We start from the raw sequence: 26380 nt of genomic DNA on the forward strand, positions 1-26380 counted from the left end.
AAGGAGTAGAATACAGGAGTAACGTGTATAATGCAGATTTTGGGTTATCTGCACTGATTATTTCACTCTGCAGATCTGCTGTTAACAAGCAGTGCTGGACTGGTTAATGTGGACACAAGCACTGAGTATGCCAAGCACCTACAGGAAACTGAGGATTCAGTCTGGGAAGCAGGAGGAGTGGGGCTTCAGAACTGGAGCATGTGGGAAAAGGTGAAGACATGGGAATGGACATGAAAGACACTGAAAGGACGTGGGATACTTAGGACCGTAGTCCTGGTTTGTGAAGTTAAAAATGTATGGTATGAAGTAGGTAACACTTATAGGCTGAGATTCCCACTAGGAGACCTGCAAGATACTATGCAGCTCTCAACCCTGTTAACATTCTGAATGGCAGAAATGATTCCAAAATTAATATATTTGAAATAAATTTGCCAATTTGTGCCCTTGCTCAGTGCACTGTGACTAGATATAATACAGTAGCCATATAAAATGAGCCATAGCATGAATTCTGCTGAAGTACCTGGATTCTAGGAGACTGTGGCATCACTCTGCTAACCTTAGTCAATCCTTAGTCAATCCTATCCTCTATAAAGGTAGAACTTCATTGCAATAGACTGTATGTGTCTGGTAGTTAGATATGTCATATGAAAAATACAGAAAGACAATGTAAAACAATATTTTTTTGACTGTTCTATGCAGTCATCTTTGAACGGTATACAACTGATATCAAGGAAAACAAAGTCCACTCTAAATGATACTAAATTTTGATTCATCTGATGAGGTAGAGGTGTCTATAATAGAAGCCTACAGATAACTAGGATCCTGGGATAAAGGATAAAAGATAAAGGATCCTGGGATCCTTTTATACTCAATAGGCATTTCAAGGAAGCAATTTACCTGAGTAGTTTGAGATGGCTTTATTACAAAAAGAATAATGTTCTGGAAGTACCATGAACTATAAAAGGAGCCTTGAGAAAATGGGCTGTAATGTAGCTGTCCACATCATCTGTATCTATATTGTGAGATGACTGCCACCAGAAGAGGGCAGTATATCGAGAAAATTTCCAGTTAAATTAGTACACTTCCTGGAATGCACTTGCACATGCATGGTTTAATTAAAATTAAAATGGCTCATTCTAATGGCTTCTTGTAATATTTTCCACAGAATAAGTTAAACTAACAAAAAGAAAAAATGGGTCATTGAATTTCTTGCAAATGTGTAATTATATGCAAATGCTTATAAACTGGCTGTTTGAAACCTATGAAACACGACATTTGGATTTCCTGTTGAAGTTGGTTTCAAAAGGTCAAGTTTTTATAGGCAACATGGACTTCTGCTGTCTCATATGATCAATATTTGTTTTATTTAAAACAAACAAACAAGCGAACAACAATAACAATTGAGGGTCTGAGCACTGCAGACTAAGAGTTGGATTTAGAATTTAGAGGTAGAATTTAAAGGTAGAATTAAAAGGTTTCATAGTTTCTTTGAAAGTTCTCAGCCTACCAGAGATGCTTTTCAGCCATCATAGTCCCTCATTGTGGCAGACCTAGCTGGAACACTATCAAAATACTTCTTCACTAAACCTGTCTTCTCAACAGAAAAGCTCAGTATTATTTCCTTTATTCTGTATTGTTCCGCCTAGATCTAGCCTGTATTAAATAATAATAATAATAATAATAATAATAATAATAATAATAATAATAATAATAATAATAATAATACATCTATTTAAAGCTTTAGCAACACTTAAGTTAAATTGAGCATCCTGCATAACATCAGGTGGATGTAGTTTGTATGTCAATCCATATACTTTACAGATAGATACTAAGATTAGTTATGCAGGATTTTGTTGGAAATGTCATGATTCTGAAGGTCCACTTTTATATATCTCTTCTCTTGGTTGATATAAATAATAAATCATGGATTTAGAATCTAAAACCTAATTAATAAGATAGGTCAGCTTGTTGTGTTCACTCAGGTATTTACAATTTTCCATCCATAGCTTTTTTTTTTTTTTTTCTTTTTTTTACACCAGTTTTCAGCTGCGTCTATTACTAAGATTTCTTGGGGCAATTCTTGCTGCAGACAATGTTGAACCATTTCACGATGCTTTCCACTCGGTTGCAGGAAAGCTTCCATGACCATCTGGGCACTTGGAGGGAAGTATAGACATGTACTAGAGGACTAACACCATAAAATGATTTAATCTGCATCCTCATCCTGAGGTGAATGGGGGAGATACAGCAGCTGACATGAAAGTAGAACCAGGCACCTGCTTCGTATGTATGCCTGTGTCATTTAGATTGGGAGGGTTGGGAGGCACCACACAAATTAGAAGTGTAAGTCCTCAGTTACAGCATGAACATGCAGAGACATGAAATTGTAAAAGAACCATGAACTGTCGCAGACCAGGCTTCCTGTCTCCGTGTATTTGCATTTAAAACAAAAAAAAAAAAACAGACTTGAAAAATATTAAAAATATCAACCATGTACCAAACTTTTAACGTGATGCTTTAAAACACATCCACATTTTAGCATAGTAAAACACCTGTGAATTACTTCATCCACTGAAATGAGAATGCTCTGAATATTTGGAAAACATAGTCAACACAACTTCCTTACATACTCAGAGTTACACCAATAGTACACCTAGAGTGTAAGCAGAAATGTCCCAGGTTGGGAGATTTCGAGTAAATTTTGTGGTGCAATCCTCTTTAGCACAGACATAGTCCACTTCCTGTTACCATCTGCAATTTTCTCCCAGAGAATTTCCTGCTCGTGCAAGACACCAGCAATTTATCTTTCTTGTTCTGAGTCATTTTAGAGGCCTTTATGGCTTTTGATCTTTTATACAATCTCATTTAAATATTTTATGAGATACTATGACTCATTTCATTACTTGATCACACAAGTTTTGAAGAATGGATATTCTTTGTATCTTTTTGAACTACTGGGATATCATTGCTGGCATTAAGCAACTATACTAGATATTGCAATCAGTTCTTATATACATATTACTAATGAATTTTGTATCAGTTTCTGCTCCTGGACAATCAAGAAAGATAGCTGAACATAGCCACTGATGATCATAAAGTCATAGAATGATTTAGATCGAAAGGGACCTTAAAGACCATCTAATTCCAACTACCTTCCAGGAACACCTCCCACCAGACCAGGTTGCCCAAAGCCCCATCCAACCTGGCCTTGAACACCTCCAGGAATGGGGCATCCACAGCTTCTCTGGGCAACCTGTTCACCACCCTCTGAGTGAAGAACTTCTTCCTAAAGTCTAACCCAAATCTACCGTTTTTTAGATTAAAGACATTCCTCCTTGTCCTATCACTACACTCCTTGACAAAGAGTCCCTTTCCAGCTTTCTTGGAGGCCCTCCTTTAGGTAGCGGAAGGCTGCTGTAAGGTCTCCCCAGAGCCTTCTCTTCTCCAGGCTGAACAATTCCAGCTCCTCAGCCTGTCTTCATAGGAGAGGTTCTCCATCCCTTTTATCACCCTCATGGCCTTCCTTTGAACTCACTGTAATAGGTCCATGTCCTTCTTATACTGGAGGCCCCAGAGCTGAATGCAGCACCCCAGGTGGGGTCTCACGAGAACAGAGAAGATGGGGAAAATCACCTCCCTCGACCTCCTGGCCACACCTCTTTTGATGCGTCCCAGGATATGGTTGACTTTCTGGGCTGCTGGTGAACATTGCCAGCTCATGTTGAGTTTTTTTGTCAACCAACAGCTCCAGGTCCTTCTCCTCAGGGCTGATCTCAATCTGTTCTCTACCCATCATGTATTTTATGCTTGGCATTGGCCTGGCCCAGGTACAAGGCTTTGCACTTGGCCTTGTTGAACTTCACAAGGTTTGCACAGGCCCACCTCTCAAGACAGTCAAGGTCCCTCTGGATGGCACTCCTTCCCTCCAGTGTGTCAGCTGCACCACACAACTTGGTGTCATTGTCAAACTTGCCGAGGGTGCACTCGATCCCACTGTTCATGTCAATGACAAGATTGTTAAACAGTGGTGTTCCAATACTGCCTCTTGAGGAACACCACTTGTTACTGATCTCCACTTGTACACTGAGGTGTTGACCACAACACTCTGAGTGCGACTATACAGCCAGTTCCTTACCTGCCAAGTGGTCCATCCATCAAATCCATGTCTCTCCAATTTAGATACAAGATATCATGGGGGACAGCGTCAAATGCTTTGCAAAAGTCCAAGTAGAGACGTCAATTTCTCCTTGCTATCCATCAATGCTGTAAGCCTTTTGTAGAAGTTCACCAGATTTGTCAGTCATGATCTGCCCTTAGTGAAGCCATGCTGGCTGTCATCAATCACTTCCTTATTTTCCATGTGCCTTAGTATAGTCTCAGCATAGAAACCGACTGACCTGTAGTTCCCCTGATCTTTCTTTTTTCTCTTTTTAAAAATGGAGGTTATGTTTCCTGTATTCCAGTTAGTGGGAACTTAACCAGACTGCCATGACTTCTCAAATATGATGGAAAGTGGCTTAGAAACTTCATCTACATGTTATCTCAGGACCTGCAGATGAATCTCATCAAGTCCTATGGACTTTTATACCTGATGCCCTGTGCAACTTTCAAAGTCCTTTTTTTCTTCACTTAGAAAGGTATTTCCATGTTTGTCTGCATAGAAGTGTGATAACAGAGGATCATTACCTTTCTGTAAAAGCCTAACAGGAAACACAGTACCTGTAACGTTTACTTCACGGTAGCTTAGCAAGATCCTAACTATAGCTGAGGCTAAGAATCTTTATCCACCATATTATGAGTTTTTCTCTTCTAGAATAGTTAAATTATAATAGCTATCCTGTGATTATAAAAAAAACTATATTATCATTAATGTAGTCAGAATAACTGATCAGATTAAGCATTTTGGAATACTGGTGACTTCCCGTTCAAAAATGAAACACAAGCATTTTTATCTTCAATAAAATTAAAATATTTCATATTTTACTTTTTGTAAAGTCTCTTTTCTATCATCTGGTCTGACACAATTTCACAATGAAATTAACTGGTTTAAAAATTAAAATGAATTCTTCACCTCCTGTTTTACCAGATGCTTTAATGCCAAAAAGTATTTCACTCTCATTCACAGATCATTGGAAATGCTTTTTTTTTTTTTTTTTTTTGAATAAAACAGTTCCATATTGAAAAGTTCATTTTCATCAAAATAGACACATGTTATGTCAGCTTGAATGAAATTTTTTAAGGAACATGTCAAAAGAATGATTTTATTTAATTTTCTCATTTATTAATCACGAATATTTTTCTTTTCTATAGTATGTAGAAGAGCATAATTAGTGCTTTAATATAGTCAAAATAAAAATAATTGTTCAGTCCAAATGTATACCAGAACAGAAATACTTAACCTTATTTTGGGGTTCTGTCACCTGAAAAATAAAAGATTTTCACTGGACTGATTTATTCCAGAGGGTTATTTTGAGTTTTGGTGGTGGTGGTGTTTTTTTTTGTTTTGTTTTGTTTTTTGGAGGGAGATAGGGAAACAAAAGCAATTAGTTATTTCTACAAAAGAGGGTACCATTTTAAGAGAAACATATTCCACAAATACGCAATATATACTTCCAGCCTTCAGTCATGAGCTGACGGCTAGGCCTTCTTAAATAATATCATCAATTCTTTTTGCTTTTTGTGAAAGCAAACTTCAAAACATGAAGACATGGACAAAACATTCCATGTCCAGAGAAGGCATACAAAGCTGATGAAGGGTCTGGAACATAGGCCTTATGAGGAGTGGCTGAGGGAACTGGGGTTGTTCATTCTGGAGAAGAGGAGGTTTGGGGGAGACCTTATTGCTCTCTACAGCTACCTGAAAAGAAGTTGTGCTGAGGTGGGAGTCAGCCTTTTTTCACTGATAGGACAAGAAGGAATGGCCTCAAGTTGTGCCAGGGGAGGTTCAGGTTAGAAATTAGAAGAAATTTCATCTCAGGAAGAGTGGTTAGGCATTGGAACAGGCTGCCTAGGGAGGTGGTGGAGTCACCATCCCTGGGGGTGTTTAAGGAAACGCTGGACGTTAGGGACACGGTTTAGTGGTTTAGATTTGATGACCTAATCAGGGTGCTAGGGGGACGGCTGGACTAGATGATCTTGGAGGTCTTTTCCAACCTTAATGATTCTATGAAAACATCTTTCAAAGTCAGTATTATAATCCAAATTTTCCAGATAAAATCAAGAAACAACATTGTTTTTTTCCCCCAAAGGCCTCCAGCATGTCTTTGTCCATGTCTTCTTCGTGATTAGCTGTTCATTTCAGCTAAATAGTGTAGAGTGGCCAAAAAATGGATTGTTGTTCTTGGAATCTCTTAGCAGCAGTACACCATAAAGTCATAGCTGCCCTGGACCATACCTTGCCTAACAGTCTTCTGACACTACTGACATAGCAAGCATCCTGTCCTCCAACCCTCTACAGAACAAAAGGCTAGCCAACAGAATGTATTTTCATCAATAACCAAAGGTATGATCTTAGGTCATCATTTTTATCCATATGCAATCTTTAGTGACATTTAAGCCTTCTTATCCTGTCTGTCACCCTTGGCTATAAGTGGCAACTGTCATGGAAGTTGGTAGTTATTCCTATTTTTCCTAACCTCTTTCTCAAACTTCTAACTGAGAAATGAAGTAGTGTGGCATAGAGAGTCTCCTACTTTGTATAAACAAATTGCACCAAAACCCTTCCTACATTTCTTTTTTTTTTTTTTCTTATTCTTCTAAATCCATCTTTCAACAACAACAAAATAGAAACAACAAAACAAATTGCTACAGTTTATCCATATGCCATTTTATGTCCTGTTTCTGAAACAAGAGTTGACAGGACAACATATGTGACCAATAACTGCTGTTCAGAGCTAAGCTCTACAAATGGTGACTGACATGGAACTGGGTATTCCATTAGCCAAGGGAGCTATAGACCAACCAAAATAAACTCTGAAAATTTTCCTCTGGGTGTTAATTGTTCTGAGCATCATTCTTTCCTGCACACAAGGCAAATATTCTTGACCTTCAAATTTGGATAAAAACCACCCCTATTATTTAACTAATTTGTCCGTTATCACCTGAAGACATTCATAAGCCTTTCACCCAATACAAGAAAGAGAACAGAATACACAAATTTATATTGTAAATATGACTAAATCTCCAAGCTCTGCTAACTTGCTTGATTTGTTACAGTGCATATGCCATGCTAATTGTGCACAGTATATATATGCATTAATATGTATTCTTTAAATCTCTGGTGTATAAGTCTCTGCTCAGCATTTTCAAATGAAACAGTCCAAAGCAGGGAAAAGAATTAAGTCAGTCATCTTTCAACTCTAAAATCTGTACTTATCTGGCTTAAGTACAGCTTTTTATAATATCTGCCCATAATATAAATTTCTAACTGGTCTGAGATCTTCCATAATTTTTACTGAGATGATATGTAAAAACATCAAATGTCTTTATCATAAAAACTAACATCTCCTGTATAACTGCAGTCTCGAAACTCTGTGGGAACGTTTGGGTTTGCAGAGTAAGCATTTTCACATACTTGCAAAATAAAACATCATGGTTTTGTTTTTCTGCCTAGTAAAAGCCAGATTGTCACTTCTGTAGGGTAAGTCTTTGTTCACACAGTGGAAACATCACAAGGTCAGCAGGAGTAAGGGTCTTATCATAGAAGTGAGGTCTTTTTTTAAAACAGAGCCTTACAATAAAAAATTTCCTAGAATTTCTTACATTGATGCTGCCCCATAATTCTGGATCACAGATTTCAAAAATGAATACGCATGTAGTAATAGGTACATTAGAGTTCTTAACTGATGATTTATAATTCCAGACCTCAAGTGCAAGGTTTCAGCATTTGGTAGTAAAAAAAAATATTTACACACACTCATAATGATCTCAGGATTAAAAAAGCCAAATGTTTGTTTCTATTTGACCAGAAAACTAAGCCTTATACTTTGGATGGTTTTAGAGATGTCAAAAAATCCAACACTCTAGAATGTTGTCATATTTTTAACACCCATTAGAAATAATAGCTTGCTAGGGGGATGGACATTCAGAGGATTTATAGGACAAAGCACCTTTGATCATCCCATTACAACTTCAGTGTAAAACATGGGGCCTGCAAAGGACAGTTATCATCAGAACAAGAAGAGACAGGCCAGGCAGTCTAATGGAGAAAGAATGGGAAAGAATGGGCTGTTGCGTTTATTTCCTTTTGTACGCCTTCAGAAGTCTTCATCTCCCTTAACTTTCTGGCTGGTACCTTGCTTCTCTTTGCCTTGAAGTTTGTAAGCTATTCCTCTTTCCTGCCTCTCTGCTTGCCAAGGGAATTTCTGATTCTGTAACACTGAAAGTCCTATTTTCTTATTAATTCTCAAGGTTTTCAAACAAACTTCATTAACAACTTCTATATAAATGGTTCTTCCTCAGCTTTCCTAATGCAATTTCAAGAAGAGAATCTGGTGATCTTTCCTCTTTCTCCAGGCTCTTCTTGGCCTCCTCTCCCACACAGTTGTTTTCCCTCTGGGCCTCTCTCTGTCCATTTCTTTTGCACTTTATTTTCTGAATAACCTAGTCTAGTCTCAGGAATGTACCCTGGCATTTCAAAATACACTGCTGTCAAGAAAAATAGAAAACTGTTTCTTCTGTTAAATAAGCATAGCACAAACAGCCAGAGCTGCCCCTGTCTTTCTCTTTCTCTTCCTCCTTTCAAGTACCTTGAAAAGGCAAACCCATTTAATCATCCCCTGGAACAGTATCAACTAATGGCAAAATCATCATCAAAAAATGTTCAGAAAGCTTCAAAAATATTTTCAAGCTTAGGATTTTCAACGAATATTTCCAGTTTCGGTTCAATGATAGAAAGAAACACAGCCATCAGGCTAAGGGAGGTGATTCTCCCCCTCTACTCTGCTCTCACAAGTTCCCACCTGGAGTACTGTACACAGATCTAGGGTCCTGAGTACAAGAAAGACCTGTTACAGCTGTTCCAGAGAAGGGCCATGAAGATGAAAAGAGGGCTGGAGCACCTCTTCTATAAATACAGGCTGAGAAAGTTTGTGTTGTTTAGCGTGGAGAAGGCTCCAGGAAGACCTTGTTGCAGCCTCTCAATACTTGCAGGGGTCTTATAAGAAAGAGCGAGGCCGTTTTACCAGGGCCTGTACTGACAGGACAAGGGGTCTCAGTTTCAAAGTAAAAGAAAGTAGATTTGTATTAGAAATAACGAAGAAATTCTGTACTATGAGGATGGTGAGAAACAGGAATAGGTTGCCCAGAGAACCCATGGATGCCCCATCCCTGGGAGTGTTCAAGAACAAGTTGGATGGGGCCTTGGGAAACCTGGTCTAGTGGAGGTGTGCCTGCCCATGGCAGGGGAGGGTGGAACTAGTTGAACTTTAAAAGACCCTTTCAACCCAAAGCATTTTATGATTCAATGTAAGGGAAGAGAAGATAAAAAATATTTTCTTCTTGTTTGTTATGCTCAAATTGCCAGCTGCACAGTGACTAGGATAGGAGTCACAGGTTAGCAAAGGGTACTTCCCAGATGAGGTTAAAAGCACACTTGAAAAGGAGGGGGATGGAGGTCGCATTCTTCAAGATACCTCTCTGCCCTCTGGGTTTACCCTACTGTTCCTGTGAACTTTAGTATTGTCCAGATACCTAGGGAAGGCACAGGAATTTAAAGACAGAGTCCAAAAATCTCATGACAGGCAAGCGAGGAACAGTAATAGAAATTCTGACGCAGGGACGGGGTGGGGGACAGTGAGGTTTGGTCCAAAGAGGTGAAAAACACTGAACTAGTACAACAAATTACTGGAATTAGTCTGAAAACACAAGAGAACCTTAGGGAAAAAATCAACACCATCAGTTATTCATCATTCTTGGTGCATACCTACCCCATCAACTCAAGATGAAAGAGGAAATACAGTGCACTTCATTAGAAACCTGCTTTCTCTGGTAACAGTTTCCAGATTTTATAGACCACAAAGACACAATCTGTCTTCTTAAAGCAAACTCCTCTATGATATTTACAGGTATAAATTCATAGAAACAGACAATAGAAAAATTCATGGAAATGAACTAGATCCATGACCTAATACCCCATAATTTCTAGTCCACAAAGATATACAATGCTTGAGAAATAACTAAAGCATTTTGTGGGTAATTATGCAATAACATCAAGCTAAAGAGGCAAAGTGTGTTTTTGTTTTGGTTTGGTTTTGTTATCTCAGCCGGGAAGCCTCTCTTGGCGGCTGTAAACTAAATTTCTTAACACAGCCTTAGCATAAACTTTAACAAAGATAAATATAATATCCTGTGCCTGGAAAGAAGTAATCCCAAGCAGCAGGACAGGTTGTGGACTGAAGAGCAGCTCTGCTGCAGGACCCAGGGATAGTGGCAGGCAGCGAGTTGAACACAAACCAACAGTGAGCCCTGGCAGGGAAGGTAGCCAGCAATGTCCCAAGCTGCAACAACAAAAATACAGTCAGTAAACCAAGGGCTATTTCATTCCACTAGACTCATCTCAGACACACCTAGAATGCTATGCTCACTTTCAGTTCCCACAGTTGCAGTTGGAAAGGTCCAGTGGAGGGCCACCAGCTTGAGAACTTGACATAAGAAGAAAGGTTGGAGAGACTGGATTTGCTCAGCCAGGAGAAGAAAAAGTTCAGAGATCTAATCATACTTCTTGAGCATCTAAAAAGTTAGTTAAAGAGCAGGTGGAGACATTCTCTTCTCAAGGATGCCTGCTGACAGGACAAGAGGCAGTAGGCATGAGCTGCTTCAGAGGAACTTCTCTCTGGATATTAGAAAAAAATTCTTTCCTATGATATCAGTTGAATGTTGAAAAAGGCTGCTCAAATAAGTGGTGCAATCTGCTGCGTTAGAAATACTCAAGATTATTTGAATCTATGAACTATGTTGAAGAGAAAGTGGGACCAGCTAAACTCCAGGGTCTAAATCTTGTCTTTTTTTTTTTTTTTTTTTTTTTGCAAATCTCTATCTGTGCGGTCTTGCTAGCTATATGAGTAACGTTGTCACTACCCTCTTTGTTGCAATCGTCTTTTCCCTCAAGCATCTCTCTTCACACTGGGTTTCATACATTAAAAACACTAGGTATTTTCTTTTGAAATGGGATTGACTTTTCCCAATCTTGCTACAGAAGATACAGTAGTGTTGTATTTTATTACATTCTTCATTTGCCTCAGACTGTAAACTTGAAGGGGTAGCAGATGGGTTTTCTCATTTGCTTATAAACCATCACAGCCCTAGATGATCAGTGTACAAACACACATACACAACATTCATTACACTACTCTGGGGATATGTGATATTTATTTCCAGTCCTTGCTAATCTTTCATAAGCAGTTTGCACTTTATTTCTCTTTAAAAGGAAGAGAAGGGTGGGAGGGATAAGCATATTTCTCTCATGACAGTTCCTTTTGCAGTCAAGACGTTCAAGGAGAGTTATATTATGGGAGGATTTTTTAACCTTCAGTAACACGGCTTAATTAGGGATCAAGAGCAAATGTTATAGCAAAGAAGAGGCACCTCTGAACACTCACTCTTATTGGGCTTTTGTTCCAATTATGCTAGTTAACATGGGACACAAGAGCATTTGCATCTGAAGTATACTCAAAGACTTCAGATAGCTATTACAATTTTAAATTTTACTTGAGCTGAAAAAAATGAGTAAGCGGGACCTTTTGAAGATTTGATGCCTTTGTGAAAAGATGGTGAGGAAACTACAGCTCTTACCTCATTAAAATATTTCAACACTGCAAGGAACAAGCTCATGCTGAAACTTAAGTACAGATTTCTTACAATTCAAGAAAAGACACATCAAAGTAAAAATCATTAAAAAAAAAAAAAAAAAAAAAACAGGAAAGAAAGTCTCAGCTTGTTCTCACAGTGCCACCTGATCTGCTCAGTTTGTCACAAGGGTCACAAATGACTCACACACACACCTCTTGAATAACTACAATAACACAGTATTTTGAAGGGGGAATCCACTCCACCTCTGCAGTCCTGACTTCAGCAGAAGCAAAATCAAGCTTCAGAGTTGACCACTTTAGATCAAGCAAGTCTAAGAAGCAAAAGCAGTAACCTTGTAATAACTTGCAGCAGTAACTCAGCAGCAAGGGACATAGCTGCAAATGGATAGGTAAAGCTGAGGATAAGACCAGTCTTACTAGCACTAACCAATATAATGTAATTGGCTATAGCAACAACATATTATTTTTCCACTAGAGCAAAGAATAGTAGCATTTAATCCTTTAGTTGATCCCTGATGTACCACTAGTTGAGCCCTGGCAAATATAAAGTCTTGCCTTACAAGTCCAGATGGCAAGAGAAAGAAAACAAACATACAAAACACAACAAAAACAAATCAGTGTAAACCTAAATATGAAGGGAAGTCCTTCTGATTTTTTCAGGAGTAAAAGAAAAACTCAGTTTTTCCAAAAGAAGTACAGATGATTTCATATGAGACCTTAAATTTCAGAGGGGAACTATGTGGCATGATGATCTTAATCCACTCTATTTTACATAAGCACCCAGGTAAATTAATAATACTATTTTCTAGTCAAAAAAAAAAACTTTATGAGAAAGGTGTACATGGTTATGTGAGTTAATATAGTCATTCTTTTTTCACAAACTTAATAAGCTTTACAGACGAGTGGGACAAGATAAATTTCAGAATTTTTTAGGTATTCGTAGTGGCTAAAATCACTCCTTTTTATTGCAGAGAGGAAATATATAAAAGAGAATCCAGTTTCAGGAGGTTGCGTTTTGTACCATTTTTTCCCAGATCTCTAGAATTAGCCTGAAGGATCCTTTTAGAGAGTAGGTAAATATATATAAAATATTAGGACAACACTGCAATGCAATGAGGATGTTAAATTGTTCATCCAAGGAGATGACTTAACTAATACTGACATAATTTCCAAGCAGCAAAGCAAAACTAGGTCAAATCACATTGACCTATCTAACATAATAAGCCCCTTTTTTTCAGATTTTTACAATGTAGACTGTGTCTGCAGGCATTAATGTCCTCTGTTATCAATGTATAGTCTTGTCACTCTGCTTTAATGTCTTATCACCATGTTGTGTTAATTAGACCAAAACAATATAGTGCACTTTTGAACTACTTAACTCCCAGTTTGAAGTCTCTGCCTAATCTATACTTTTGAGGTTATCCAGCTAGAAATGAAGTCATTAACTCTTTAGAGTTACTTGTTTCAGTAGGTGCTACCAAGGTTGGTGGAATAGTGTAGCTTTGCATACAGGTCAAAATCTAAGCTCTATAAGTTGTGTATTGTTTGTCTAACACAATGTCTGTCTGCACAGATAATGTCCATCAACTAGCAAAACGCACACCAATTTTGATACCACTTCACACCAGGCAGATCCCAAAGAGTGAGTATCACGTGTGCTTGGCTATCACATGTCCTTACTCTAGCGCTTTGTCCACATGCAGTACCCTGACAGGGACAGCCCTTGCTTGCCCAGGGGAGCCTTCCCTTCCTGTACTCTTATTGTTCTTCTACACATTAGATTTACAGCACATGTGTTTTGCAGTGAGACTATAAACAGAGTTGTGTAGGGGTCTGGCTACAGCCTCTCATGACTTCCAGAAAAAAACTGAAACAGGAGAATTGTCCTCCAGAGCTAAGGTGCAGGAGAATGAAAGGCTGAGTGCTTGAGGACCTGACTTCTCAAGGAGCTGGAGCTCACTAGGAAAGAGTAAAGAAGCAGAGGCAGGAATTAGGCAGACCTTGGTGGCCCAGAAAGCAAAAGATGACAATGGGGTTTAACTCTCCCTGAGAATATATGTATTTAGTAGTAAGGGTATAATCCTGGGGGGGAAAAAAAAAAAACAAACAAAAAAAAAAAAAACAGACAAACAAATAATAATAAAAACAAAAACAAAAAAACACAACAATATTTTCCAATGATAAAACAACACTTCCAAAGATTGCGTGGTGATGAAGAATACCTTAATATTGGAATACTGGCCATTCTTATGATAAAGTGTCTGGATCTGGCAACTCCAATTATAAATATGTAGATATGCAGTTGTGTGTGTTGTTTTTTTTTCTTCACTTCTTGTTCCTTTTTTCTTTTTAATGCCTCTAATTACCTCTCAGGAAGAAAAATTAAAAAAAAAAAAAAAAAAAAAAAAAAAGAAGATTCATGTTTCCATATGGGACAACTACTGGAGAGAAAAAAAAAAAATAATAATTTTCTTTTGAGAACTGTTTTGCTAAAAGATGCTCATTTCTCAGAAGTTTTTAGAAGAAAACACCAGGGCTCAGCTAAAGCTCAGAATAGCTTATAAGAAAAAAAAATAAAAGGGAAAAACCCAGAGGTGGTTGGGGGGGCTTATCTGAGCAAGCTCCTGCTCCTCTTGACTAAAAGTAGTGCGTTGGTTATCTGATATGAGCCCAAACTACTGCTCTGGTGAGGAGTGTGGGGGGTGGTCTCAGTGCTCCTGCTGTGGCTGCTCAATAATTAAATACCTGGAGACCAAAACGGACAATTAATGCCATTAGTCATGGGCACCTGCTTGGGATATAGAGCAGGTGCAGGACTGAGATTTCAGCCTGCATATCCCACAGATGACTGCTGCCCCTGTGGGGGCAATCCTCCATTTAAATGGACCAAGAAAGTCTCTGGTACCCTGAAAAGCAACATGACGTAACAGAGAACTTTGTTTTTCCCAGATTTTGTGCCACACCATGATGGCATCCAAGTAAGGTGGGCAGGCAATGCCACCAGCCTGCAGCCCAAGCAGTGCTGGGCAACCAGGGTGAAACATGACAGAAAGCCACCAGCATCGCCAGAGGCATGTAAAAGATGTTGCCCCCCCCACACCTCAAAACACAGTGCAATTGTCATAGCATCTCACCTGCTCCTTTCTGAGGCCATGAAATACCCCTCTGTAAATATTTTCATTACAGTCTATCATGCTGCAATGAAGAATCCTATCAGCTGTGTGGATCTCCTCATTACTGTCCCACTAAGCCAGGAGTAAAAGCTTGAACTCTCTATTATTTGTTTTACTGTCTCAAAATTGTTCTTACACCCAGCTATCTCAACACTTATGTAACCAGAAAAGTTTTATTCTACTTCGGGGCCAAACAAACATAGCCTATTTGCCAGCTTTTTAGTCTTCCCATATCCCCCTGGGAAGATATAAATTATAATGATAAACAACCATGACATGACAGCAAATAGGAAAGAATTTTAAAGAATTAAGAGCTATTTTCATTGTTTAGGAAAGAGATCAAAATCAGCTTCCTACCCTGCAGTGCCTTTTCCAGCTTTCAGGCAGAGTGGATTCTACACCATAAGCCAGGGATCTCAGGGATATACAGTAATTCCTTACAGCTTGCTAAAGCATTGCAAGTTCCAAGATGTAATAAAAGACTTCAAACCCAAGAAGAGGCTAAAGAACAGAGTACCCTTGCAAGTCTGAAATTCAGTTCAAACAAAACCCAGTGCGCATTCAAAAAGCTATTCACAGAGCTGTATGCAAATACGTCTGCTCCTTTCTCCTAGCTCAGTCTTCACTCTCAGCCAAACCAAATTATTTCTCCATCTTTCTATTTACTGAACTTCATCATATCTATCCCCTGAGCATTTACCACCATGATCTCCTTGTACCCAGCAGCTCGTTTTCCTCAAACCCCTCTTCCTGCAGCAGACCCCTTACCTCTGCTCCTACTCTGCGGAGGGACTGAGCTCTGGCAACTTTTTTTTTTTTTTTTTTTTTTTTTTTTCAGAGCTCCAAAGCTGCTGGATCACTCTGTGTCGTTGCCTGCCTGCCTGCCTCCCCGTCCCTCCCCAGCAGGGAAGCCCTGGGACCGGGTAGCAGTGGGAAGGCGTCAGCCAGCACATCCGAGTGCCGGGCCGGCAGGAGGGAGAGAGCTGGAGACAGACCTCATCAAAGGTAGGAGGCCTGGTGGGGATCAGAGAGAGGGAGATACACATCTAAATAATTCAGGCACTAATAAAAGCTTTGGGTTGGGTTCGCTCCAAGCTGGGAGAGAAGGCTCAATTTTGGTGTATTTTCTGCTGCCATTGTTGCAGAATGCAGTGTTACTTAATAACCCAATACTGATAAACTAACCTTATTTTAAGAGTATTCCACATAAAGTTAATGAGGAAAGTGACTGTGCCTAGTTTTGTATTTTTATAGCCTTAGCTTTAGGTTGAAATTCTATTATATGAAGATTTTGAGAACTTCAAGTCTGACCTCTACAGGTGGGCCGCTGAAATAGGTACAGTGTCTTTTGATCTCAAACTGTACATTGCATTTTTAGGTATTGGAGAAAGGTAATGGGCCAGATGTAATATAAAATCCCAGGCTACCATCATTACATCATTAAAACCTTATTTTTAAAACACCATTGTCTGTGGTAATTTGGTTCATACAAATGCCTTCTTGCAAAATGCATCCACAGTGCAGCAAAACCAGAAAAAAGCACATCCAGCATGAACATTTTTACATTCAGAAGTGTTACAGGGTTTTGCTTCTGCTTTTTATTATCCCTCCTCCTCCTTCCCCAATCTTCCATGTGATCTGCTCCTTCAGCACTACAGAAACAAACACTACTTTGAAACTGATAACACACATTTGTGTTTTGCAAAACTGATGTTTTTAAATGCCCTGATTGGTGCCACCTTTTTCTAATCAGAACCAACCACTCTAACAAACTGCCCTTTGTCCGGTGATCCCATCCCCTCTGTTCCCACCAACCTACAGCACATGTTGCCATAGCTACACTGCATGTCTATTTACCACACAAGTGATCAAAGGAGGCAGACAACACACATACACACACGCACAAAAACCTCGCCAGGCTTCCTACAGAGCAATGTCCAGCCACTAATTAACTGATACACTCCCAGCCTGTGGACTCTGTACACTTGTTTTCTTTATTCTGCATGGTACACAAACAAAAAACAGCATTCTCTGAGATGTTCATTCTTCCCTTACAGACCAAACAAACAACTAAACATCCTAGGAGGAACTTTAAAGAGAATTTCCTAAAGCAAGACTAAGGACTACAGCACCCCAGGATAAGAAAACAGCTTTTCCACTGAGGAATACATTAAGAATTCTAAAAGTTATGCAAAAGAAAATAGGAAATAAGAAACATATGCTAGGCAGTTAAACATCTGTAAGGAAAGGGGATGATTTTGAATTTTGCATGTGTTATTCACTGAAATCGTATGCAGCATTTATTCACTTGGTGAATTGTATACACACTAAAAGCTGTATGTCTGCAGTCATGATAAATAATTATAATGGCCTTATGTGCCCTAGAAACACAGTTTTTCATTTTTAGGTGGCCTGTCAGTTAACAGTCATTTTGTTGGACCTCTTTGTGTGATGAAGGGCTCAACTCTGCCTTGATGAAAGTCAATAGGACTTCAATAGGAAGAGGCCAAAGTAAGGAGCTACATTTGTTGTCCTGACACTCCCATGAACAGCACTTCAGGGATTTGTTGTGGGTGAAAGTGAGTGAAAATGAAGTATTAAAATTCTTCAAACAATTGATTTTCTATGAAGTAGGCTTAGTGAACTTAAAACAGAGCCCACAGTGCCCTCTCCAGTTCTACAGCAAACTCAGGGAATCCAGCCACGCGACAGCCTCCAGCCACATGAAACTGCTGCTCTAGCACATAAAGGCTGAGTGTCTTTTCAGGAGTTTCCATCACTTGCAAGTTGCCTTGCTTAGGCAAGTATTTTTAAGTAACTAACTGAACAGAGTAGTCTGCAAAGCAGAAAATGTGTTACACTTAACATACATTAAGTGTAATTCTTATTTGTCGAGTTAGTTTTTTGCTGTTGTGTTTTTTTTTTCCTTTTTCTCTTGCAACCATGTTAAATACCTTTAAACAATGCACTTCTGCTTCCTATTATTAGTTTTGCAGCACACTAGAACAACAAAATGGGTGTATTTTCCTATGGATACTTAAACTTTTACAAGTACGCAGTAACCAGCATGCTTTCATAGATGTCACATGCAGAGCAAGAGGATGGAAATTCTCCCATTTTGGTTACTGGACCTTCTACACAAAGTCATTATTTATAAGTGACAGAAAGGAGACAGCTCTTGCGGAGGTTTTTAATTACTAGCAAAAAATGTCTGCTTCTTTATATCTGTTTCATTTATAAACATCAACACAACATCTTACACTAACCCTTGTTACTAGATAGAGACCATTGTCCTGATGCCACACGGTGGTAGCGGTCAAGTAGGTTGAATCTTATCAGTTCAACAGTCTGCTTATTACATTTCTACAGTAATCCTTTTAATTACTTTGGGAAATGAATATTTTTGTCTTGGAAGTGCTATTGTTCACTATCTGTGGACTGCCTTTGGACTGGTTCAGTCATCAGCACAATGCAGTTTCATTCCAGTGCTAGCAACACGCTACCTACCTGCTTGATGGCTAACTTTGCAGCCTCAAGTTAGGCTATAGCTACCACCAAGAATATCTTCAGGTGGGAACAGTGGCTCCCAGAGCTTGTTAAGAGGAAGGAGTCAGCCCTGCCCCTCATTGCCTTATACTACCTGGCATAAGGATGGGGAAGAGAGCACCCAGGAAGAGCAGTAAAGATAACAGGACAGGTAGGGAGGACACTGTGGAGAGGGAGGATTGCTGGGCAAGCAGGAAAAGTAAGTAAAAACAGCTCTCTGCTGCTCTGAATAGGAGAGCAGTAAATGGGCCAACAAGTAAGTCATGTTCCTATTTCCCATAAAAATGACAAACTAAAGGAAGGGGTGAAGGCTCCAGCTGCATGTGACACTTCCTGCTCCCTAAGTGTCTGCTGTAATGGTTTTTCCTAACCATCTTTCATGATTAGTTCATAGCTCGTTACAGCCTTCAGTTCCCGCTGAAACAAGAAATCTGCTGCTAGGGCCAGCATGCCTAGCCTCTGTCCACCCTTGGCTGCCATCAGCTCCATGGTTTTCACCCCTCCGGCCCTAGCAGCACACATGGCCTTCTCCTGCCAAACTGAAAATATTTGTGCACAAAACCAACCAGACCCGGAGAAATACTTCTAAATTGTTCACTTGGCTCGGGGTGAGAAACTGTGCTCACGGGCAGGTGTTTAAACAAGCTCTGGCAGCTCTTCAGCTGGCTCTCCCCACACCTCCCCAGGAGGAGTAGCTGGGCGGGATGCCGTGCAGGCGGGGAGCACGCTCACCCTGTGCATCGCTCCAGAGGGGGAATGAAAGGAGGCAGGCACCCGCAGGACGTGCTGGGCCATGCACGAGTAAGCTCCTCTGTGTCTGTGCCTGCACCTCTTCTTAGGCGGGAATGCCTCCCACCCCTCCTCCTTCCCATGCCTCTTCTTTCAGAGGGGGAGGGAGGGTACCCTTGCACACTGACAATCTTCACCTTCTCCATTCTGTTTTAGCCCACCAGCTATGAAGCTTTGTTACACATAAAACCATACGCTTCAGGTAGAAATATTTCAGATGAGCAGTGTGTGTTTCCCAGAGCGTTTTACGTTTCTATTACCATCCTGTAACATTTCTGCTTCTTTCTATATTCCCCACTGGCAACCCCCTGTGCCAAAGTACCCTCTTGTGGCGATAATGATTTCTGATAACTGTGTGCATCCAACTGACCAACTTGAGCTATGCAATATACAAAATGCCCTTCATTTTGCTTCACAAGGACAAAAATTTCTCTCTTAAAAGCTATAAAAATACTTTTTGTTGTTGTTGTTGTTTTTTTGCTTGTGGGAGAAAGAAATGTCAGTCCTCTTCCTTTACCTGTATTCTCTCTTTTTTCTCCCTTCCCCACCTCCCTTAATTTTGAGAAAAATGGTGTGAGGAAGCTGAGATTTTCCACCATGATTTCAGAAAGTGAGTGAAAAACAAATGCTCCATTTGCACTACAGGTGCAAAATCCTCACACATGCACTCCCTGGACATGTACTATAAAAGTCCCACTGAGAGCTGAATGAATAACACCCACACAGAAGAGAACCTAGAAAACTTCTCTTATTTCTTCATATCTACCCACTGCCTACTTAGAAAATAACATATTAAGTGTAACATTCGGAAGTGGACTGGCAGGGCTTTTTAAACTGGGACAGATCTCTGATTCAGTCTTGAGATACAGCCCAGCCAGTTTCCCTCGCTCCCACAAGGCTCTTCTAACTTCACATTGTTGTTGCAAAACTATGAACAGTGAGAATCAAAAACATTTTGCCACTGTGCCTTTTAACTGGGAGAATGAGTATAAAAGCTCCTTTTGTCCCTTCAGGTGAATAGAATTCTTTAAAAAAAAAAAAAAACTCATTTGAATAATCTTGGAAAAAAATCTCTAGAAAACCCATCTTAAAGTACTTTTGTGAAGCTGTAAGGCAGCTTGAAGCTACTACATTTTAAAACAATCAGAAGATTAAAGCACTGGCAGGCAAGGAACTCATGCGGAGCTGTTTAAAAAATTATCCCTGGGCTGCATTATTGGCATATTTAGCCTTATAACACAGCGAGTTCTTTCCTTTTACATGTCACAAACACGGCTGCAAGACAGTCTACACAATGCATTTAAACCCCGGCAAACGGGAATCGATTTACACATCTCTCAGACGGCTTTTGTACCCCCCACAAAACTCAGGCACACAACGACCTGCATGGCATTGCTTACTACTGGGAAGACTGAACTGAAAGACAAAAACCTTTAAATCGCTTATTTTTTTTTTCTTTTTTCCCTGAAACTTGCTTTTCACTAGGCTAAGGGAAAAAAAAAAAAAAAAAAAAAAAGAGAGAGAGAGAGAGAGAGAAATCTCAGCAGAAGCTTGTACCAGTGCTACCAAACCGAAAAGGCAGCATGCCTGGTGCTGCTGCCCTGAGGAGCCCCAGGGGCAGCTGCTCCTCACCTGCCTCATGTTGAGCTTCCCATCATCCATCCATCCAGTCGGGAAGGGGCTCACGCCGCGCTGCTATCTGCAGGGCAGAAATCCATCAAGTTTCCCACTGTACACAAGTTTTTCTCCCCGTCTTGCTTGTTGGTTTGTTGTTCTGTGTTTTGTTTGTTTGTTTTGTTTTCTTCCTCTTTTATCCTTTGCTGGGGGGACTCTTCCCAAGACAATGTCAAGTGTCCCAACCTTCCTTCCCAGCCTATTAAAAGTCAGGAGCAGGGAGGCAACTGTCCGCCTGGCTCTTATTTCAAACCACAGCTCAGGGATGTAGTAGTTGGCTGAATTAGGCCATGAAATAGCCTCGCCAATCAGGAGAAAGGGGAGGGAGGTAGAGCACAGAAAGGCTGCCTACATGAGGATTAGGAAAGCTTTCAAGGATTTGAAAGACTGAAAGCAGCTGGAAACAGTGTCTAGGGCTACAAAGAGGGAAGTCAATTTGTGGTGTGAGAGATTATTCTCATTCTCATCTAACTGCTCTGGGTCTGCTTACAGCTGAACGGACTCCCAGGACTTAAGTAAGAAAATGTAAATGTCCAGCGAAACTCCCGAAATACCAGAGCGATGCAGAAACACTTAACAGCAGCCCCGCAAAGTGGCAATATCCCGTACTAGCAGGAGCCACAGGCACTCCACAAGCACCGATTTCCTCATGTCAGATTAAAAAGTAAATTGGCTCGTGACATGGGCAGGAAGTTAGTAAAATACACTATGCCAGTTACATGAAGAGAAAGCGCCTGTCTGCCGGAGGGTATATACAGGAATCAGCAAATTTTGTTGCAAGATTTTATTTGTCTTGGTGAAAAATATTTAACCATCATTAGCATGTAATCTGCTTTTTATTCTTTACAGAGGGTGATTTCCTGGTTTCTGAAATTTGGTTCCTTGTTCATGATAACACTGGAACCCAATTGCAACTTTATTTATTTTTATTTTTATTTTTTTTTTTAATTTTAACAATGAGATCAGCTTTTATCTGCTGCCCCTCAGTGGCTTTCATTAAAATAAACAAACAAAAGGAAAAAAAAAAAAAAAAAGTAGTGCTATTGCTGTTTGAGTTACACCCTTCTTGAGTAGAAAAAAAAAAAAAAAAGTGGAGAAACAGAAAACTGCCAATTCATACCACCCACTCTTCTCCAATTTCTTTATCCCTCACTTAATATCAGTTCCAAAGCTGTTAGACTTCTGTTCTTCTCTAAATGGAAAGCTGTCTTTTGATCTCAGGGGACAATCAGACAAATCTGAAGTCTGAAGAAAAGCCCCAACATCATGGATTTGTTTCTGCAAGGGATTTATCTACCAAGGCAAAAACGAGTCACTAGCACAAAATTCCTATCAGTACAAGAAATCTTACTGAATTGAGCTACAGAAGAAAAAAAAAAAAAAAAAGCCATTACAGTGATGTGCTGCCAGGATTTTAATTAAAAGCTTCTAAAGCTTCTTAAAATATATTTCCTTTATTTTATGATAAGCTCCAGAGCTGAGTATGTCACAAGGAAAGGAAGAATAGATCTGAAAAATCTATACATTTGCTTTCCCGCTGAAAAAAAATAATTATTTTTTTCATAAGTGCCACCAAGAATTTTGCATAATATTGGCACTGTCCAGCTCAAAAGCAAAGCATGGATGAAGGAAAAATTTAATGTAAAGTACCATTGCACTTTATCCTGGGCCAGCTGTCTTCATCTGGTTTATGTCCCAAAATGGACGTATCCAGTTATGTGCTTTAACTTGCAACCCCAACCAAGTATCCTGACGGCTTCTCATAAGATAAGACTTAGCTATTTACACTAACCCAAGAATACACAACTCCCTGAGACAACTCCTCCTCCAGTGATGGTCTAGTCCTGCACACTTGCGCAATGGCTCCAAGCAGCTGCAATGCACAGAAATGGGTGCATTAGGAGTAGGAATGCTTGTTCTCTGATCCCCAAACATAGCTTAGTGGACACATGCCACTTGAAATTAGTATGTGGTATTTGAAGACCTTTTACTGTTAAATCTGTGAGAATCCTCTCCAGGCTGCATTCAAAACGGTAAAAATGTTTTTCTGAAAATAATTTGTACCTTAAAGAGAAACTTTCTTGGTGAAAGTTTGCCACTTTGGATACAAGAAAAGACAGATGTTGTTTTTTACATTTTCCTCTGAATATTTGGTTACACACCTATAACCCAAGTGTATGTGTGTGTGAGAGAGAGAAAGTCATATCATATTCTGGTAAGTGAAAGAAGATTTTGGCTCTGAAGAAAGAAACTTTTACAGTCTATCCAGTGGAAATCTATGGAGGGAAGTGTAGCCTGTGGAGGTAGGTGGTGCCAAGTATAAGTTCAGGTATCACTGAGAGCAGACACCTGTATAAGCAAGAGCAAAGTCATATGTTGGAGCGTGATAGTTTTTAGAGGGTTCTCATGGAGGTAAATTAAAAGACAAATGGTTGCAAGTAAAAGTAGTGGGATGAGGATTAGCTCAGTGGACACAACAGTGGATAACTCTGAAGGTGATTAAGTGTAGCAAAGCAAAGACAGCAATCATGAAAAATTCAGCACTAAATTAAGAAATTCAGCACTGTTTCAAAATGTGAAACTTTCACTTGTTCTGATTTGTTAACTAAGCCTTTTTTAATTGGCTTCATTCTTTTCAATAAATTGCCAAATACAGGAACATTTTTGAACAGGTGGACCAGATGCAGAGCAACCTAATGTGGAATTATTCGGTCACTGGAGTTTTTATTCTATAAAGCAATTTTACATAGTACAGGCCAGCCAGGTCCCTACCAGTTACAGGGGTGAGCAAGATGGGAAGTGGAGGAAAGGACTTTCTCTCATTAGCTGAATTTCAGATGCCATGCAAATCCTTCTGGGCCCAGAGAATTCAATATAGGTTGAAGACAAAAGAATCACTTTGTGTCCTTGCTGAGCTGGGCCAGATAGAGACAGACCAGTCCCCAGGACCTGATTACATCCAGCAGAAGTAAAAGAGTTACAGCAGAGCAAATCCCAGCATATAGGTTAAAAAGAACACTTTATGATATGAAGACTATCACAAATATGTTGCCTTTAAGTTGCAGTGTAGACAACTGATAAAAATATGTTGATGTTGTTGTTGTTTAAATTGGGAGGAAAAGGCAATACTTACACCCAAACTATCAGTGTTCTAATTCATTTCTAATGTGTTTGTAGTCCTTCCCTAGTAGATTCAAATTGGAACTTACTGGAAGAGTGGGATGTCCTGGGATGTTCAAACTACAAAATACTATTTAATAACCACAGATAACACTAGAATATATAACGCCAGGCAACACTGGAATGTAAAAACAACCTCCAGAAGAACTGGCACAAAATATTTGAATTAGAGTGTTGTAAGGTAAATAAAGGTTCCTGAAAATATGGTATAAAAATAAAGAAACTCTGAAATAGTATCAGTATAAACAAAAACATAGAAACACCTGTTCTCAAGATGTGAAAGCGTCACAAAATAATTTTAAAATATATAGTCAATGAATATAAGAAAGTGTAGAGCTGAATCTTGCAAAGCAGTAACTGCTTTTATCAACATCAGTGTGGTGAATGGAAGGAAGATAAACTAATTATCTTGGCAGAGTGTCTGACATGGGTATTTTAATGTACATGTTTTCCAACAAAAGTTCAAAAATAAGACCAGCAATGTCAGACATCCTTAAATTTACAAATATGGACTGAAAGCCACAGTGAAGAAAGAAGTTCTTAAGGCAGACCTTTGGGAAATTCATTACCTCTCAAGAAAGATGACTTAACCTTTTGGCAGGCTATCACTGAAAAAGGCAGAGATGAGAGAGATCAGAGCATGCTGCAGTCCTCTTGGTAGAGTGGTCCTTAGATGACCACTTCCCCTCACTCTGTTATTTACAGCATCCCTCAGACTGCTCTGATCTCACTTGGGGCTGTACCAGCCACAGGCAAAAGAGAAGGGAAGGTGCTTTCAGGACACGTTTTTGTCCATCACTTACACAATCTAAACAATCAGCAGGTTCAGGCAGACATATACACAGCTCAGGCAGACATATATAGTAAAAAACAACCCATCTGTACCTGCTACATGACAAAATTGACTAGACTTTTTGATTAAGATTATTTTGATTAAAATACATTTTCTGGATTTTATTTCATTGCATCTGTGCTACAAGTCAGATGCTTGATCTGCTAGGCTGAACAAGTTGGTGCACATTCATGTGTAATAAATCAGTGATAAGAATTGTCTGATAGTCTGTTCCAAAATTGTATGGAAATACAGTCAGTTAAAGAGACTGACAAAGAAGGATGCTATGAGGATTCAGAGTTTCTAAAACATCTGTTCTCTAATATAGGTACACACGATTTAATGCAAATTGTAGTTACTATTGTTTCTCCATTTTATTTGTTAGGGTTTTACCATTAGTTAATAGTTTAATCACAATGATATCTCATTAGTTTAAAAAGTAATAGATAATAGTTAAATTACTTTTTTATTTATTTTTTTTTTCTTAACAGTCCAGTCTTAAGAAGCATCAATGAAACCAAGACTGACTACAAGTTTTTGGGCTAAATGAAAGTAGCCACAGTATAAGAGCCAGTGTTAACCAGACTATACATCAAGCAGACTACTGCAATTAGTTCTAGATTTTTGTGTGTGCGTGTGTTCACCTGTGTGTGTTCACTATGTAAGAGAAATATATTCATATTTGTAGGTTTAAAAAAAAATCTCGTTCTCTTTCTGATTAAGAGAAAGAAGTTTTAAGATTACCTTCCCTACAACTGAGCTAACTGTTGCTCTAGCCAGGATGCCAATGCATCACAATGTTTGTGGTGAAATTAGGTCTGCAGGGGGTGGGCTGGGAAATGACAATAAAAACCTAAACCCAATCCTGAAGTCATCATACTCCACCCAGGAAAACCTCTTTATGCAACTGAGCATTTGCTCATACACGACTCATGATTTGACTTTTAAGCCTCTGGAGTTCACAGGGTTACCATCAAGGTCAGTTTACCAATGAAATATCAAATTACTATCCCTTCCCATTGTTTCAGCATGGCCCTTGGTACTGATTATGTAACATATTTATGTGGGAAGTTTTACACACACACACACAAATCATATTCTTTTATTTTCAAATGAGAAAAACAGTGAAAAATCAAAAGAACCTTCTTACCAGAGAATTTTAAATTAAGCTATTCAAGGACGTGGGCAGACATCACAAAGCATTAGTTGTAGCAGTAAAGTGGGAGACAGTTTCAGAGATTCTTCCCTATTGAAATTAATGGATTTTCTCACCAGGAGCACTGCTTAAAATTATTATGTATACACCAGCTAAGGACAGGTTTGAAACACTACGCTGTTAAACAGGCCAATCAGGAGTACTACCCTGAGAGGACAGGCCT

The 26380-nt window shown here is 39.3% G+C and overlaps 1 protein-coding gene across 7 annotated transcripts in view; it reads right to left on the reverse strand.

The window, feature by feature from the left end:
* The window catches only part of MID1 (midline 1), a 239424-nt gene that overhangs the window by 124154 nt on the left and 88890 nt on the right, over nt 1-26380 (reverse strand). The window contains exon 1 of one of the 7 annotated variants that reach the window (XM_068682786.1): nt 20948-21255. The exons of 5 other annotated variants lie outside the window; for them this stretch is intronic. The gene's annotated coding sequence lies outside the window, so the exon portion shown is untranslated. Of the gene's footprint in view, nt 1-15748; nt 15852-20947; nt 21256-26380 lie in introns of those variants that run through there. One more of the 7 variants, XM_068682831.1, reaches the window with a different exon arrangement.

The sequence above is a fragment of the Anas acuta genome, chromosome 1 (genome assembly GCF_963932015.1).
Source record: "Anas acuta chromosome 1, bAnaAcu1.1, whole genome shotgun sequence".
In the NCBI taxonomy this organism is placed as follows: Eukaryota; Metazoa; Chordata; class Aves; order Anseriformes; family Anatidae; genus Anas; species Anas acuta.